Genomic DNA, 19979 nt, shown 5'->3' with positions numbered 1-19979 from the left:
CCAGCTAAACAAGCCAAAAGGTGAACGGAGGTTAACTAGTTTTTATAAAGCAGGTACAATTATTATGATGATAAGTAAATCTTAAAATATTCATGAACATTTTCGACTTATTCACACTGCTGCTGTTGTACAAGGAAGGTACTCAAGCTTGTTATGTGATAAGTGTTACTTTTCTCAGCACTGCTCAGCATGGACCAATCATTTGTTACTTTGTAGTGTGCTGGTGTCTTATGTTAACATTATAGAACATTGTTGCACAGTTTTTCAGTATGTGTCACATTTTTTTTTTTTTTTTTTTTTTTTGTAATTAGTTAATTGTAGCAGTATTGGACATTACATACCACCATTTCTGCATTTCCCGTCAGCAGCTAAATGAGTGAATAATGTGTCACACATATATGTTCAGTATGTGAGCAAGGAGTTTGTGAGGTGCAAAAACATAAATGAGGACTAGGCAGAATGCAAACGTGAGGTGACCGTGACGACACCCACAATATGGTAATTAAAGCATGAGGTCTAGTGACATTTAGTGGCTTTTCAAGCAGGTGTCAGGAATTAGTTTACAAAAACTGATTTGCATTGTCCTCTGCACTTCAATTTTGAATTCCAGATCAGCAGATTTTGGACTAGTCAAAGCAGGCAGTCAAGCAGAGGAAGTAGGGTCAAACTGGGTCAAAACAAGTGGATTCAGTTTGGTTGAACTACTGTGTAAAGTCTGTCAACTGTTTAAGGAGTTTGATTCATCTGTGATCATTGTGTCAAGTCAAGTCACTAGTATTGCCAGCTAAACAAGCCAAAAGGTGAAAAGAGATTAACTAGTTTTTATAAAGCAGGTACGATGATAAGTCTAAATCTAAAATGAATTTCATGAATATTTTCGACTTATTCACACTGCTGCTCTTGTATAATTTACTCAAGCTTTTCATGTGATACTTGTTACTTTTCTCAGCACTGCTCAGCATGGACCAATCATTTGTTGCTTTGTAGTAGGGATGTAACGGTATGAAAATTTCCTATCACGATTATAGTGACCAAAATTTTCATGGTTATCAGTATTATCACGGTATTGTTAAAATAAAATGACTTTTTGTTTACCTAATCAGTAAAACAATAACAGTACCAATGATGTCAGGATTTTAAATGGCAACATGACTGTCGACCTATACGGCATGTTCAGATATCTAAAGTAAATGATCAAATAAAGCTTTGAAAACGTTTCATAAAAGGCAAACCTCACATTTCAGCCTTTAAGACGGACGGCCGGGGGCATTCGTATTGCGCCGCTAGAGGTGAAATTCTTGGACCGGCGCAAGACGGACGAGAGCGAAAACATTTGCCAAGACTGTTTTCATTAATCAAGAACGAAAGTCGGAGGTTCGAAGATGATCAGATACCGTCGTAGTTCCGACTGTAAACGATGCCAACCCGCGATGCGGCGGCGTTATTCCCATGACCCGCCGGGCAGCGTGCCGGGAAACCAAGAGTCTTTGGGTTCCGGGGGGAGTATGGTTGCAAAGCTGAAACTTAAATAAAGAAAAGAGTTAAGTCAAAATAACAACTGATTAATAAATGATTATATGTTTTTAATCTGCTCCATAAATCTAGATAACTTATCTGAATTGTTTAATGTGTAGAATCCACATAAGCTTGTTTTTCATCAACTGGTCAAAATATAGGCTACAGCAAGGACATGACAATTCGGTCTGTTTTTTGGCCAGACAAAAACTGCACACAAGCTGAATGTAAATGTAAGTCCCTGTACATCCACTATATGTCACTAGATGGCGCTTATGGAAAAGCTGAATTACAGCTCTTTCCGTAAACTTTGTGGATGAAGCAGTATTGCGATCAAGAACACTACTTTAGATGTTACATGGAGTGAAGATGAAAACAAAATGACATCGAATCTTTTCTGAAGACAATCATAACCTTCAGAGGTACATTCGGATAATTAATTCATTAATATATTCATTTTATTTGTATAATACCCGATTTATGTTTCTTCCGGTGGGCAACACCCAATTACGAAGTGAAACGCACAGACTGCAAATACATTAGTTACCAAATACAATTTTTTTTTTTCTATGAGGGTTGCGCTTCGCTAAATAAAATTATTTAATAAATACCTGTTTACGATAAGCACTTATTATTCACACTTATTCACGCGTACAGAGGACAAAGTTTGAGGGAGCATATGTAATATCTGAGGGAGCGAAGAGCCACGATAACTATATATTTGGGAGAGCAAACCCGCTGCAATCCGAGAGATTCGTGCTGGCACCCTCTCGTATTACAATAATGCACTCTTTGCATTTGCTAATAAAATAACGCCAAGAACCGCTTCAAATGAAGGATGAAAATGAGAACTGAGTCGTAAAAGCTGAAATACATTTCTTATTGCTTAAAATTGAACGGAGACTATCTCGTGTTTTTCCGTGCGTGCTCGATAATTTCCGTGGGGATCGGCGCCTATGCTATTAGCACCCTTTTAAAACATCCCAGCTTTTCAGTTGTCTTTTCACACAAAACGAAACTACTCTGCGTGCCGTGCGCAGATGAGACTGTTACTTAACTGTGCTTTATGCTGGACAGTATTCGTTTATCATCAGTTGTTCAAATCGTGGTAATCGTTTTAATAATGATTAAAATATGAAAAGGTAATACTAACCCTGGGGAATTTTATCATGATTTATCGTCAAACCGGTAATCGTTACATCCCTACTTTGTAGTGTGCTGGTGTCTTATGTTAACATTATAAAACATTATTGCACAGTTTTTCAGTATGTGTCATTTATTTTACAATGTAATTAGTTAATTGTAGCAATGCATTTCAGCATTTCCTGTCAAAAGCTAAAATGAGTGAATAATGTGTCACACATATATGTTCAGTATGTGAGCAAGGAGAGTTTGTGAGGTGCAAAAACATAAATGAGGACTAGGACTAAGCAGAATGCAAACGTGAGGTCACCGTGATGAAACCTGGAATATGGTAATTAATGCATGATGTCTAGTGACATTTAGTGACTTTTCAAGCAGGTATTAGGGATTAGTTTGCAAAAACTGATTTGCATTGTCCTCTGCACTTCAATTTTGAATTCCAGATTAGCGGATTTTGGACTAGTCAAAGCAGGCAGTCAAGCAGAGGATGTAGGGTCAAACTGGGTCAAAACAAGTGGATTCAGTTTGGTTAAACTACTGTGTAAAGTCTGTCAATTATTTAATGAGTTTGATTCATCTGTGATCATTGTGTCAAGTCAAGTCACTAGTATTGCCAGCTAACCAAGCCAAAAGGTGAACAGAGATTAACTAGTTTTTATAAAGCAGGTATGATGATAAGTCTAAGTCTAAAATGAATTTCATGAATATTTTCGACTTATTCACACTGCTGCTCTTGTATAATTTACTCAAGCTTTTCATGTGATACTTGTTAGTTTTCTCAGCACTGCTCTGCTTTGTAATTGTCTCAATTCGCTGTAGGCAGCACGCAGGAGATGCGGAGTTAACATAAACAGTCTTTAGTACACAAACACGGGATAATCCACAACAGAGGCTTGAACAATCACACAAATTCAACAAGTAGACCCGACAGAGACAAAACGCAAGGTCAGGAACTTAAATACACAGGGTAATTGGGAAACACAGGTGCATGGGATTAATCAAACTAAACGAGGACAGGAACTAGAGCATATAAGGATAAACAGGAACAGAAACAGTGGCAGAAAGCAAGACAAAACAGGTCCATGATCCTGACAGTAATGTGCTAGTGTGATAATATTATAGAACATTATTGTAAAATTTTTCAGTATTTCTCACATTTTTTTTAAAGATGCAAGTAGTTAATTGTGGCAGTATTTGATATTACATACCACCATTTCTGCATTTCTCATCAACAGCTAAAAGTAGTTAAATGTTAAATGTTGGAACACAAATGTTTTTAGTGGCATCACTCTTCTGGTACTTCTTTTGGAAGACATTCCCATTGGACTGGGTTCTCCATGAAAGTTTAGCATATTGTGGCAAACCCTTTTCTTTCAGTATCTGCTCCATCTGAAAAACAGTTTTATTGTTGTTGTAAATGAAATTAGTGTTGTCTTTTTCCATTGGGATTGTAATGGTATAGAGTCCCTGATCGGTATATCATTCTCTTCTAAATTAAAAAGTTTAATGTGAGTTTCTCCCTGATGATGTGTGTGAGACTCACCTTCCTTAAAATCTCCGTCATCACTGCAGGATTGTTCAGATTTTGACTTGATTTCACCTCCACTCTTAGGATTTGTCTCTGCCTGCCTGTTGGAAACACATTGATGAATCTTTCAGCGGCCATTTACAAGACACCGTTTTCAACTAAAAATGGAAAATGTTTTATGCATTTTGGTCATTCATTTACATGACAGTGTAATTTTTGGGGCCTGAAACACAACTTTTAAAAGATAAAACCACAGAAAAATGTAAATGTTTTTGAAAACCCATAAGTCTGTAGCGTAGCATAACATAATGTTTACGTCTGTGCATGCTATAAATAGACACACAGAAGCATAGCGTGCTCGTCTTGTCCATTCAGTGATGTTATAAACAAGCGCGCACTACTCTGTGTGTCGTTGGGTCATCTCTACGTAATTAAGAGTAGACATGATGCATCTTCATGTATGGGTTTTATGCATGATCTAGCAGGAATCCAAGTGTTATGTTACCATCTTTACAGTGTGGTATTGAACCAAGATGTACTCAAAGATCTACTGCAGGATGTCATCGGAACCCATATCATCTTCCTCAGTCAGCTTGCAGTAATGAACAGATAGCCCTCCCTGTGATAAGGCCATCCAGCAGTTCCCAAATTTGTTTGTTCAGGCCATGGGTGTGAAACCATGGTTTATTGACAGGGCGTTGATCCAAGTTGGGGGGCAGGTTGTGATGGAGCTACGTATGAGTTTGGGACTACATTTCCGATAGGTCTGTAGCGTAATGTTTACGTTTGTGCATGCTATAAATAGATGCACAGAAGCATAGCGTGCTCTCGTCTCGTCCATTCAGTGATGTTATAAACAAGCATGCACTAATATCAGACTACTCTGTGTGTCGTTGGGTCATCTCTACATAATTAAGAGTAGACATGAAGCATCTTCATGTATGGGTTTTATCGTGGGAACCCCACTTGTATTATTGGTGATTGGCCTGGCAACACAGTCTTCAGAAATGAACGATGTATGAGTGAATTATGTTCAGAGGTCTTTTAAAGGAGAATCACCTGGTTGTTTTTTAATTCCTCTTGCCTAGATTCAGTTATTAAAGGATTAGCAAGACTATTGTTACTAGCTTTTATTCTGGTGAATTGCCCTGTGTTTGTTTGTATACAGTGTATGAATACCATCTTAATTTTGTTTCTTTTTTTTTTCTTTTTGTACTTCCTCGCGATTCCATGGCAGCTGCAGGGTGTCCTCCATGGGTGTGACTGGCACTGGTGAGGTGGTGGGATTCTTCAGTGGTTCTTGGCGATTGGTATTTCCTTTTTAGTGCTGTGATTGCTGTGCTGCTTTGGGGTTTGAATTTCAACTAGTGGTTGTATAGTTTCACACTTATAGTCGTGCCCCATTGGCCCTGTGGCTTGTCGTGAGGGTTTTTATATCCGTTTCCTCGAATGAGGTCTGTTTTAGTGTCTTGGATATTTATTATCGTATGTGAAAATTTGATCCGTGAATTGTAATAAAACTGCTTGTAAGTGATAAAGCATTTCACCCTAGTGGGTGGCCAATTATTAATCCTTCCTGAACTGGCGGGTTACAAAAAGAATAATGTACGATAAATACGTGGTACACCATAAAATGTCTTACTCTCTGAAATATAGCTGAATATAATTTACATAAACCTATCTAAGATTTTGCTCAGTCAAACAGTGTTCACCCTTTTTTTGAGCATTAGTGTTGTGTTAGGGCAATTAAAACACATACTAAATAACATTTTAAAATTTAAATCGGCATTACTTGACCAGCAGGCCAGAAAAAAAAAATAAACAAAGCCAAAGTATGTATATTGAATAGAAACTCACCAATGTAACAAGCAAAAGGAATGCGAGCCATGCAGCCGCTGTCATACAACTTTCCCTTGTAAATATTAGCACACAACTGACCGTCTGGTTGTCCAGTCTCCCAGGGTCTGAAGGAGGAGGTACTCCCATCTGTCCAGACAAAGACTCCATCACCGCTTGTCCGATAGAGTCCAAGCCAAACATATCCCATTCCTACAATTTTCAGCAGTTCATTGAGTTCCGCCTGGTCATCAACGGTGGCGAGATCAGTGTAATGCTCTCTGCAGTAATTCAGTGCAGAAGTCCAGTTCTCTGGCGTGGGCACGTAGATAAACTCATGACGCAGTGAGAATATCAGAGCTGGTAAAAGAAAATACAGACAAAATATTGGAGTAGACCTACACATTAGATTGTGCAGTATTGCATTTTATTCCAAGGAATGTCTGGATACTGGATTCTGATTGACTGGCAGATATGCAGTAAAACTGTTTAATGCACAGGTAGTTCCAAGTAAGTTTTATCACCATTCTATATTAATGCGCTGCTTTAATTGATGTACTCACACACACGCACACAGAGAGAGAGAGAGAGAGAGAGAGAGAGTTGTAGATCGCATTGTGAATTCTAATTAATAAAATAGCCTAGATACTAGATTGCTACATTATATTCCTCAACAACCAGGTGGTAAAACCACTGTTTTTGAATACATTTGTTGTTTGTAGAGAGAGACGCGCAGACACATTGCATGCAGGCAAGTGCACACATAACTGTCATCTCTCTCTTTCTCCAGTCGATCGATAATTTACTGAAATAAATATTATAATTCATTCAAATAAATGTGATCTTACGGCACTATTTTATCTCTGTATCTGATTTGAAGCGGGCAGAATGCTAGAGCTGCGTGTCATAACTGACGAAAATAACCGTCTTTTTTACCCAGTCGGTCAAATACCAAAAACCACACACAGCGATACTACTTTAACTTGTCTGTAACTTGCCAAATGACCATGGAATAAGCGGGATAATCAACGGCTTGCTGTGCATTAAAGGATTTTAAATGCACTTCCTGTTGGGCGTTCTTAGCCTCCACGTCTTGCGTTTAAAATCCTTTAATGCAAGGCAAACCGTTGATTATCCATTACATAAGTAATTGTAAAGTACTGTAAAATGTATGATTTTTGCAAATAAAAACTATTAACTAACATATAATCTACAGTGAACACAGTAAAAGGACTTTTCCAGATATCCCTCTAACTTTTTTTTTATTATTATTATTTATTATTATTATTTAAATAGTATTGTTTCTTATATTTTTTTTATCAGTAATGTTTGTGTTCAATTTTAAGTTCAACACAACAACCACTTTTGGATTAAAAGAGTTTTATTTTGATATTGGTCATAACTTCTAGAGAAAAATAGCACAGATGCTGGACAAAGATTAAACATTCGAGCATATGTCAGTACACCTCAGATGGACTATTCTTTGAAAGTATGCTTGAAAAACTATACTTGGGCCTTAAAGGGGTCATCAGATGCCCATTTTCCACAAGTTGATATGATTCTTTAGGGTCTTAATAAAAAGTCTCTAATATACTTTGATTAAAAATTCTCAATGGTTTTGTAAAACAACACCCTTTTTACCTTGTCAAAATGAGCTCAGCAAAAATCATCTCATTCTAAGGGGTTGTTCCTTTAAATGCAAATGAGCTCTGCTCACCCCGCCCCTCTCTTCTCTCTGTGGAAGGACGATATTATTTACATTAGCCGCATTTAGCCGCTAAACTTCCTAACTACCACGTTATAAGGAAAAGCGATCGCAAAGATTCATAAAAAAAACCCTTACACTCACTTGTGCTGTAAGTGAAGCTGGATCACGAATGATTCGCGCGAACATAGACGGATATATGTAGATCGGGAGGTGCATTCCCTTCACAAACAAACATAATCTACTGCATCTTCAGCAGCTCAGATGTCGGGAGTAAATGACGACCACTATGTTCATTATTACATCCAGCAACACAACACCTCAGTTGCTCAATCAAGATATTCTTGTATAACTTACATCCCTGCTCCGGCATCGAAACAAAGAGGGCAGACTGTGACGTCTGATTCAAGGTAAATCGCTCATGTCAATCAACTATTGTGGAAGCGGCCTCTGCGGGTGTGACGCAACAACGACAGGCATCTGAGAACGGCTTGATTTGAAAAAGGGGATATTATTTTCACAGATTAATTAAAAACCGCTGCATGGATTTTTATCATTATTGTTACGCGTAGTGCTGGACTGACGAGACGGGAAACGAGATACGATACAAACAAATAACAATTTAATATAAATCTTCGTAGGAACAGGCAGGAACAGGCAGGAACACAACGATACTTCCACACACATTGAAATAACGTTAAGGACCGACAGAGAACTCAAAATACAAACAGACTTATAAAGGGTAACAGATAATTACAGACAGGTGAAGGGGATGACGATAATGAGGACTAAACCAAAGTAAGCAGAACAACGGGGGGAGACAATGGGAGAAACCAAAAGACATAAACAGACATAAATGTGACATTACGCCCCCCTCCGAATAGGCGCGTCTCGCGCCGTACAACATACAAAAAAAAAAAAAAACAAGAGAGTAGGTGGGCGGTTCAGGAGGCCATGGCGGACAGACAGTTCAAATAAACATAACATAGTCCAGGGGGGTGACGAAGGTGGAAGGAGCCAAGGAGGAAATAGGAGGGACCCGGAGCAGGAGAAGCAGAGGGAGACCCAGACCGCAGCCATGATGACGACCCACGGTGGAGCCGACGGAGGGAGGAGCCATGGTGGAGGAAAGGCTGACGACTCCAGGGGGCCGACCGACGGAGGCGGAGCCGCTGGCGGAGGAGCCCGAGGCGGAGACGGAGAGCCGAAGATCCAGGGCGACACCGAGGATCCGGAGGGCCAAGGCGGAGCCCTAGGCTCTGGCGACCAAGGCGTAGGCGGAGATCCGGAGGTCCACGGCAAAGCTGGAGCGACAGAGGATGGAGGCTGTGCCGGAGGGAGGGAGGAGTCCTTAGGAGCCGGTGGGACGGAGTGACGAGGCGCAGCCGGAGGAACAGAGTCCTGAGGTGACGGAGGGACGACGACCGACCAGGGCGGAGCCGAAAAGACGAGGGAGCCCGGTGGAGCTGGTGGACCGATGGGCGACGATGGAGACGAGGGCACTGAGAGCCGTGGTGGAGCCGCAGTGTCGGAGGGCCGAGGCGGAGTTCTGGACTCTGAGGCTGGAGGCGGAGATGAGGGATCCTCCAGCCCTGACGCCGATGGAAGCTGGCAGACCCGCAGTGAGCCCACTGCACAGGTGGAAGACTGAGGGTGAGCAGAGGGGCTGTCAGGGGACAGCGGTGAGCAGACAGATGTTGACATAGGCAGAAAAGGGAGGGTGGGTGGGGATTCCATACAGGCAGGCATAACGTGACAGGTAGATATTTCTGTAAAGAAGTCTAATAAATCCCCAGAGTTATTCTCTAGATCTTCCGTAGAAAAGTCAATCAAGTCCCCAGAGTTATCATCCAGCTCACCCCCAGCAGTGGTGCAGTGGGCAGGGCTCTCCATAGCCCTCACTTGCTCCATGTTGCACTCCCCCGTCACAGTAGATGTGGCCGGCTCTCGCACCTAATCGGATGTGTAGGGCTCTGGCTCTGTGGCGATCTTTAGCTCTGTCGCTCGTGGCTCTGGCTCGTCATCCGCGGTGGGCTCGGGCTCAAACTCCGCGTGTCGGGGTGCTGGTTGGCTGGGCTCTGGGTCTTGAGTGGGGCTGGTGTCATCCCCCGCGGTCAACGAAGATCTACAGGACACCAGCACCCACTCCATGTAGTCGGCGAAGCTCTCTCGTGGACCCTCCCCGGACAGCTGCGCTTTTGTGGCGATGTTCAGTCCTGCACGGTAAAATGTGCAAAGGCTGCTGTCCGGGTAGTGTGTGAGTGGTACGAGGTGGACAAAGTCTCTAGTGTGGTCCATGAGAGAGCGATTCCCCTGCTCCAGGAGAAGGAGGAGGATGGCGGGGTTATCCATAATGAAAAACAAAAAAAACAAACACTGAGAAAAAAACGGAAAAAATAAAGCAGGGAAACGCCGGGGATAAACTGTTTCGGTCGGTCCTTCTGTTACGCGTAGTGCTGGACTGACGAGACGGGAAACGAGATACGATACAAACAAATAACAATTTAATATAAATCTTCGTAGGAACAGGCAGGAACAGGCAGGAACACAACGATACTTCCACACACATTGAAATAACGTTAAGGACCGACAGAGAACTCAAAATACAAACAGACTTATAAAGGGTAACAGATAATTACAGACAGGTGAAGGGGATGACGATAATGAGGACTAAACCAAAGTAAGCAGAACAACGGGGGGAGACAATGGGAGAAACCAAAAGACATAAACAGACATAAATGTGACAATTATAGGGTAGATTTGTACATACACTGCCAACACACATTAATGTTCAAACAGCATGAAAAAGTGAACTTAGCATCTGATCACCCCTTTAACACAACAATATGCAACGCCATTGAAGTTGCTGTATATGAGACTATGTTTGCATATGTGATGTGATGGCATGCCAGTACATATCCAAACATCGGACGTCATGTTTATTCTTGAACGATGTTGCAACAGCACTTATGCAGACATCCAACGTTACATGTGTTCATGAGGGAGAATGCATCCGAATGTTGTGATCTGGGGCCTCATTTATTAAGTGTGCGTAAGCACAAATTTGATCTCAGACTGTGCGCACTTTGAAAGCCACGGGAAGGTTCATATTTATAAACACAGTCTTTTGTGTGGAAAAGTGCTTAAAGCCACGCCAGGGTCTGAGCAGACGTACGCACTTTTCCTTGTGTCAAAATGGAGTACTGCAAGTATTTGGAATTAGAAGCAGCAACCATGCTGCTGCTGATAATAATAATAATAATAATAATAATAATCATATTTGTGTAAAGCCCATTTATGATGGACAATTTTGTGACAATAAATGTTTCTACCTCAATAATCCTTATTGTCATTTATTAAAATCTCCACAAAAGGTCTTAAACAAATACATAAATAGGCTCTGATGGTTGCAAGTTGAAACTAAAAGGGTTCAATAACCCTAACTATATCATGTGCAATTGTGCAATACTTTACAAAAGGTTAATTCAAAACAGTGACAAAGGCCAGCTCCTAGCATCAGCTACGACAACAGTTTCTCAATGCTGGCACAAACCATCATTGCCGTCTAACACCAGCTATAACAACTGCATTCCAAATCTGGCACAAACCATCATCATCATCTTCACAGCCTTCCAGGAAAGAAGTCACAGTAACCCATCTGGCGTTATCTGTTCAGCGTGCACGCCACCATTCCTCTAAATCCAATGCCATGCCATTCATAAAGGACGAGAAACAGGAAGTTACCGTACTCACCCTATCAAACCGGACTACCGTAAAGACTATAGTGGTTGCGACCATCACATTAGGGATGTGGATTTTGGTTATTTTTTTTCTGACAGATGTCATACGCTGGAAAACTGTTAACAGGCAAGATTAGAATGTTAAATAAAAACAAAATTAGATTTGTTAAAAAAAACAAAAAACAAAAACAAAACAAAACAAAAAAACAACAAAAAAAAAAAAAAAAAAAAAAAAAAAAACATATATGAATATATGAATGTCTAAGGTCTGTGTAACAGGGACTCAACAGACAGCGTGGATAGATCCAAGCGCAAACTTTATTAGAACACAGCGTGGTAAACAGGCAGGGTCGATCTCCAAACAAACAGCGATAACCAGGGCAAGACAAAAAAGGAAAAAAGCAGGCCAAAAGGTCAAAAATACCAGTGGGCAGTCCAAAGTGACAAACGAAACAAAATAATGAAAATAACTAAGAAACAAGACGAATGACTATGGCATGAAACAATGAAACAAGGCAATGAAAACAGGGAAAACCGCTTAGTAGAGTCCGCAACAGCAAAACAACACTTCGCACCAGTTGTTTGGCATGGCCATCCTTATATGGCTGCCAAACAGGAAATAACCAAAGAAGCAGCAGAGGGAGGGGAAACAGTCAGTGCATGGGTTAGGGCTCCCTCTGCTGGCATAGCATTACAGAATCCCCCCCTCTAGGAGCGACTCCTGGCAGAACAAAACAGGGGTGGGACGGAGGGTCAGGTCTAGGAGCGACTCCTGGCGCTCAGAACAACAACAGTCCAGGAGGGTGGGGGAACAGAGGCAAAACAGGGGTGGGACGGAGGGCCTGGGCCGTGGAGCAGTAGCAGACAGTGAAACCTTGGAGGACCTGGGCCGTGGAGCAGTAGCAGACAGTGGAACCTTGGAGGACCTGGGCTGTGGAGAAATGGCAAACAGTGTAACACTGGAGCAAAAGTCCACCATGTTTGATTCGGAGGAGCCTGGAGCCATGGTGGAGCAGGGAGAGCAGGCAGCCATGGCGGGGCAGGTAGAGCAGGCAGAGCAGGCAGAGCAGGAAGCCATGGTGAGGCAGGCAGATCAGGGAGCCCATGATTGGCCTCCTTGGCCATGACATGACAGGCAGAGAGCTCATGATAGGCCTCCTTGGCCATGACACGATGGGCAGAGAGTTCATGATAGGCCTCCTTGGCCGTAACATGATGGGCAAGGAGTTTATGATTGGCCCCTTGACATGACATGGCAGGGAGAGCGTTCAGAGGTATCCTCCATGACTGTGACAGGAAGGGCCAAGAGTTCATAGGAGGACGCTGCCCCCTTAGGAGGTTCTGCAGCTGGAGCCGCCACCTCCGGGGGCATTGGTGCAGACTCGTGGTCAGACGTGGCAGTGTGTTCATGGGTGGTCGCCGCCTCCTTTGGAGGATCTACAGCATAAGCTGACACCTCTGGAGGCACTGGCACAAATTCTTGGACAGGTGAGGCCTCTGGCACAGACTTGTGGACGGACGAGGCTTCTGGAGCAGACTCATGGTCAGACGAGGCCTCTGGAGCGCACACGCTCAAAATGGCAACAGCCATTACAGGCAGCACAGTGGATAGTGGGATGTCTGCCGGTCTTGAGGGTGTGAACGCTGTAGACATGTGGCTTGGGAGCGTGGGCTCTAAGTGGCTTGGGAGCTGATACGAGACCTGGCGAGGCTTTGGGATGTCAGCTGATACGTGACGAGGCTCTGGGGGGTCAGCTGATCCGTGACGAGGCTCTGGGGGGGTCAGACGGGACCTGGTGAGCTTCTGGCAGAACGGCTGTGGCTTGGCGAGGCCCTGTGCTAGCAGCCATGTCGTGAAGAGGCTCTGTTAGGAGTGTAGCTGTTTCTTGACTTGATTCAGGAAGGTCTGTCGTGACTTGACTTGACTCAGGGAGGTCTGCCGTGACTTGACTTGACTCAGGGAGGTCTGCCGTGACTTGACTCAGGGAGGTCTGCCGTGACTTGACTTGACTCATGAAGAACAGCTGTGTCTTGACCTGGCTCGTGAAGACCAGCTGTGACTTGACTTGGCTCGTGAAGGTCAGCTGTGATTTGACTTGACTCATGAAGATCTGCTGTATAAGTGATTCAGTCAAGAACAGTGAGTGATTTTCTCTTTTTCTTTTGTTGTTTGATTATCATTTATAACGTGGTCGGTGACTGCAGATTTACGCTGCTGTCGCTTTAAGATCTGACGCACAGATCAAATATTTTGACGCATCAGTATTTCTCTTAACTGTTCAGGTTTACTTAAGAAAATTACCAATTTCATTTACATTAATAGTCTCCAAGACAAGCATGTGTGTATCAATAACAGAACCTAATAGAACTTAACCCTCAATACCACGACTGAGGTGAGTCCCTTGAGCAAGGCACCGAACCCCCAACTGCTCCCCGGGCGCCGCAGCCATAGCAATATGGCTGCCCACTGCTCCAGGTGTGTGTTCACGGTGTGAGTGTGTTCACTACTGTGTGTGTGCACTTGGATGGGTTAAATGCAGAGCACAAATTCCGAGTATGGGTCACCATACTTGGCCACGTGTCACGTCCTTTCCTTTTTTTCTAAGCGAAAGAGAACTCAGCATTTGCGCACTGACTGAGAGGTGTGTTCTGAGAGCACGCTTTGAGTGTGTTGTGCATATAAACCTGCTGCCTTTTAAGAAGCCTTCTGGACAAGACATGCAAAAACACATGCAAATACTGAATATTACTTTCGTGATAATGCATCGAGTCATTTCCGTCAACTACCCCTGGACTTGGTTGGACTCTGAATATTTTCAGAGTCTGAAATGTTCGAATCCGAGCCAAGTCCAAGTAAAAATGCATCTGAGTCCATGAAAAGTCAGAGTCTGCTAGAAATTGTACTCGAGACCGGACTCGAGTCAGAGTACGAGTCCGAGTACCCCAACTCTAGTGTGATATTAACTATATGAAATGTTATCAATATACATTTTCTGCCCCCATATCTTGAATTTTGTGATCGTTCTAAATGCATTTTATTTGACTGAATCACTCAGTGATCTTGCATCATCAAGATGGCCCTGCGCATGGCTGCCTCGGTTTGTTGCTCCTTCATACTTTTACTGTTTTTGTTTGTTTGTCCTGTCTTAAGCAACATTTTTCCGATCAGCTTCTCTAGAAATGAGCTCTGGGACATTAGAAAAAGCACACCAAATAACTTTTTGTCAATGTGTGAACATTCAGACGTCTTACTGGACATTTTAGTTGGAGGGGCTGCATTCCTATACAAGCACTCCAAGCGACGCAAGCAAGGGAAACGTGCCAGCGCACTCGTGAAATTCCAACAGCGCGGTTTTAGGACTCCGTTGCCGAGTATTCATCTGCCGAATCTCCGCTCCCTTGCAAATAAATCAGACGAACTACAACACCTCACCAGCACAACCAAGGACTTTTTAAACTTTGCTGCGCTTTGCTTCATGGAAACCTGGTTGAACGGAGCCATTCCTGACAGCGTGCTTCATCTAACGGGCTTCCAGCTGATCAGAGGGACCACGTCACCAAGTCGTCGGAGAAAACGAGAGGCGGTGGATTATGGATTTTTATATCAATGAAGGCTGGTGTACAGACGTTACCATTTTAAAGAAGATGTGCTGCCCAAACTTGGAAGCTGTCTTTATTAACTGTAAGCCTTGACAAACCTTGGTTCAATGCAAAACTCAACCAGCTTTGTCAGGCCAAAGAGGACGCCTACAGGAGTGGGGACAAAGCCTTGTACAAACAGGCCAAATACATACTGGATAGAGAAATAAGAGTGGCAAAGTTAAACTACGCTGGAAAGTTAAAAAAAAAAACAGCTTTCAAGCAATGACAAAATCAGTGTGGAATGGCCTGAAAGCCATCACCAGCTACAAGAGCCCATCCACCAGCACCGAGGCCAATCAACAACTGGCTGATGACCTGAATGAGTTTTACTGCAGGTTTGGAAAACAGAAGACAGGTCTGACACCCTATACCCCCCTGATTGTCCCACAACACAGCCATCAACACCCTTCCCTCGCTCCCCCTACTGTTTATCAACCTGCCCTTAAGATCTGTGAAGGTGATGTTTGCAAAGTCTTCAGGAAGCAGAAGATAAGGAAAGCCAAAGGCCCAGAAGGTGTCTCTCCAGAATGCCTTAAAGCCTGTGCTGTCCAGCTATCATCCATCTTCACATTGATCTTCAACAGATCCCTGGAGTTGTGTATAGCTCCATCCTGCTTCAAATGTTCCATCATCATCCTTGTACCCAAGAAATCAAAAATCACAGGACTTAATGACTACAGACCAGTTGCTTTAACATCTGTGGTCAAGAAGTCATTTGAGAGACTGGTGTTGGCCTACTTGAAGGACATTACTGGACCCTTGCTGGACCCCCTGCAGTTTGCTTACCAAGCAAACAGGTCTGTGGATGATGCAGTCAATATGGGATTGCACTACATCCTTCAACATCTGGACAAACCAGGGACCTATGCAAGGATCTTGTTTGTGGACTTTAGCTCTGCTTTCAACACCATCATTCCAAATATCCTTCAGAATAAACTGTCACAGCTCTCTGTACCCACCTCCATCTGTCAGTGGATCACCAGCTTCCTGACAGACAAGCAGCAGCTAGTGAAGCTGGGAAAACTCATATCTGGCACCTTCACCACCAGCACTGCAGCTTTCCAGGGCTGCGTCCTTTCCCCACTGCTCTTCTCCCTGTACACAAATGACTGAACCTCTAAAGACCCCTCTGTCAAACTTCTGAAGTTTGCAGATGACACTACAGTCATCGGTCTCATCTAGGATGGTGACAAATCTGCTTACAGACAGGAGGTTGAGCAGCTGTCTCTCTAGTGCAGACACAACAACCTGGAGCTTAACACGCTCAAAACTGTAGAGATGACAGTGGACTTCAGGAGAGACTTCAGTGGACTCACCCCTCTCACCATCATGAACAGCACTTTGGCTGCAGTGGACTCATTCAAGTTCCTAGGAATTAACATCTCCCAGGACCTGAAGTGGGTTTTACTCAGCTGTTATCGAGTCAGTTCTGTGCTCTTCTATAACTGTCTGGTTTGGGGCAGCCAGCAAATCAGATATAAGAAGACTGCAACGGACTGTCAGGACAGCAGAAAGGATCATTGGTGTGTACCTGCCTAACCTTCAGGACTTGTACATCTCCAGAGTGAAGAAACGGGCAGGAAACATCATCAAAGACCCCTCTCACCAAGGACACAACCTGTTTGCACTTCTCCCCTCAGGCAGACGCTACAGATCCCTGAGCACTAGAACATCTAAGCATAAAAACATTTTTTCCCCAAATGCCATCTCCAGCTTAAACAGTTAAAACATGAATTATTACCTGGGTTCTACAATTCATTTCTGTATTTTTTCTCCATTTCTAATTATTGTCTCTTTCTGTATTATTATTATGTAAATACACATGCACATTTCTTATTTATACAGCTGTATATGGAGTAAATAATGCACAAATCTGCACATAAATCTTCTGTTCCAGATTTATACACATTATAATTTATTTATAAGTTTTTATTTTATTTAAATGTTTTCTCTGTTCTCATGTCAGATATGTATGTATGTATGCATGTGTGTTTGTATGTATGTACCAGGAGCACCTTAAAAAAACACAACAAATTCCTTGTGTGCTTGCGCACACTTGGCGAATAAAGCTAATTCTGATTCTGAAAGAACGCACTCTAATGAGCATAGTCAGTCTAGTGAGTGTTTAAGCACCCATAACTCTTACTCTTAACTCTTATAATCAATAAAGCTGTCCATACACTGTATGATAGATGAATCTCTTACACAGTTCATACATCTGCCTTTTGTTGCTTATGATGAGGGAATTCATGAGTTTAAATCTGAACAAGACTCTGGGTTTCAGCTATGACTATTCTGAATGCCTCTGATTGACCACTGCATTCTAAACTCAACAGAGTCCTGTGTGATTGGTCATAATGAGCAACGCTGTAAAATTTGATTTAACGTGGTCTAAAAAGTCCTAAAAAAAGTCCTAAGTCATGGGTCAAATACTTATGTCACTCATTAAAATGCAAATCAATTTATAACTTTTTTGAAATGCGTTTTCTGGATTTTTTTGTTGTTATTCTGTCTCTCACTATTCAAACAAACCTACCATTAAAATTAAAAACTGATCATTTCTTTGTCAGTGGGCAAACATACAAAATCAGCAGGAGATCAAATAATTTCCCCCACAGTATGTTGACATTTTATCACTTAATGACATATACAGTTATTACAGTTACATACCATACCATAACAATAATACTTGAAACTCTGTCACCATATATTTAACAGTGAATTTCTGCCATTATTTAGATGTAACAGTAAGTTTTTTTTTTACAGTGTATTTCATGTTGTAAGACAACAAACCTGATTCAGCAGCTAAGAAAAAAATATTATTTTCTTACTTGAATCTTACTTGTATGTTGGTTGTCTTAAAAAAAGTTTTACAACAAGAAATGAGACTTCATATCTTTGTTTGAAAAAAAGAAAAAAAGTGGGTTTGCTTCAAAAGTAAACGTATGTAGATATTTTCACTAGAAAACAAGGGAAAAAAAATACTAAGTAGGAAAATAATTTTTGCAGTGAATATGTATGTTAACTTGGGGTTGAATTGAATTTAATGAGGTTAAACGCTGTTTAAAAACGAGGTGTAAAACAAAAGGATGACAGATTATTATGAGGCGCCATGTAGGATTTAAATCAAACTTCGCTTATCAATACATAAATAAAACACGTGCATATACACCTATAAATTACTTGCATATACATGTATACTGTTGAATGTTCAAAATATATATATGAAATACACGTGCACACTAATATGAAATCCACACCAATACATCTTTTATTAGTAATGAATACATTACATAATAATACATACACTTGTGAATAACTTGTATATACATATAAACTTAACGCATGCATACGCTAATAGACATCCACGCCTATACACCTACAACAACACGCACATGTACATATAAACTCGCTGCATGCAGACACACCTGTATATACTCGCATATACATATTAACTTGATCCATGCATATACACCTAAAAACACTCGCACATACATATAAACTCGTTGCGCGCATACACACCCATAAAACACTCACGCAAACATACAAAATACATTTCAGGTATGCGAGCATGCGCGCCTGCTGCACTTCTGTAACACAGCAAAGTAAATAAAGCATCTGAGTGTATCTGCCTACTTACTTAAATACTTACTGCATACTTTATTCAAACATTTAGATTATTTCCTTCATTTTTATATTTATTGAAAACAAATGCCTTTCCGATGTAAAATGAGATGTGAAAAGGCAGAAGAACGATTTCGGCAAGAGGCGGACGCGAACGCGAACTCGGGTCGTTTGCGTCAAGAAACACTGGTTATTCGCTTTACCGCTTACGCCACTGTAGACATACTTAAACATTCGTGTTTTGTAGTGTTGTCACGTTAGTGCGCAGAGGTAATATACATAATAAAAGGCACCACACTACAGATAATGGCATATACTTCCCACCCACATTTACTTTGCTTCCGACGCCCATGCTTTTACTGCATGTGATAATTCATACTCAGAAAGTAGAACAGAACAGTTAAAACAATTTAAATAGAGACCAAAATTTTTCAAGCATGATGCAGAGCTATAGACAACTACACAACCTATTATAGCCTACATACTAATAACATTCTAACTATGTTATGTAGCCTAATTTGCACGCATTGGGGAGTCGCGCTCTAAACGCGGGGTATTAAAATAGCTTTTGAAGGCGCGTGCGCGTTTTTTTTTTTTTTTTTTTTTTTTGTACCATCGCGCGAACTCTCGGCGGTGCTGAACGGGATTTTGAAAAGTGCCCAGTGGAAATTCGCCCCTGGTACATCATATGCTATATTAAATGTCTTTTTAAAACACTACTTTATTGCATTAAGTCACGTTAAGCGTTTTAAAATGCCCCGGCATCTGGAGATTCCGCCGGAAGTGCCGCTGCTTCCTTTTACACTGAAATGCCTTCCGTTTACACTGAAAAGTTCACGCACATCCACATATGACATCACTTGCATATATGTATATACACAACTCAAGCATGCGTCTTACCTGAAATGTATTTTGTATGTTTGCGTGAGTGTTTTATGGGTGTATATGGGCGCAACGAGTTTATATGTATGTGCGAGTGTTTTTAGGTGTATATGCATGGGTCAAGTTTATATGTATATGCGAGTATGTACAGGTGTGTCTGCATGCAGCGAGTTTATATGTATATGTGCGTGTTGCTGTATGTATAGGCATGGATGTCTATTAGCGTATGCATGCGTTAAGTTTATATGTATATACAAGTTATTCACAAGTGTATATGTATTCATTACTAATAAAATATGTATTGGTATGGATTTCATATTAGTGTGCACGTGTATTTCATATATATATTTTGAACTTTCAACAG

Source organism: Labeo rohita, chromosome 7 (genome assembly GCF_022985175.1).
Source record: "Labeo rohita strain BAU-BD-2019 chromosome 7, IGBB_LRoh.1.0, whole genome shotgun sequence".
Classification (NCBI taxonomy): Eukaryota; Metazoa; Chordata; class Actinopteri; order Cypriniformes; family Cyprinidae; genus Labeo; species Labeo rohita.
This window is presented reverse-complemented; position numbering follows the sequence as displayed.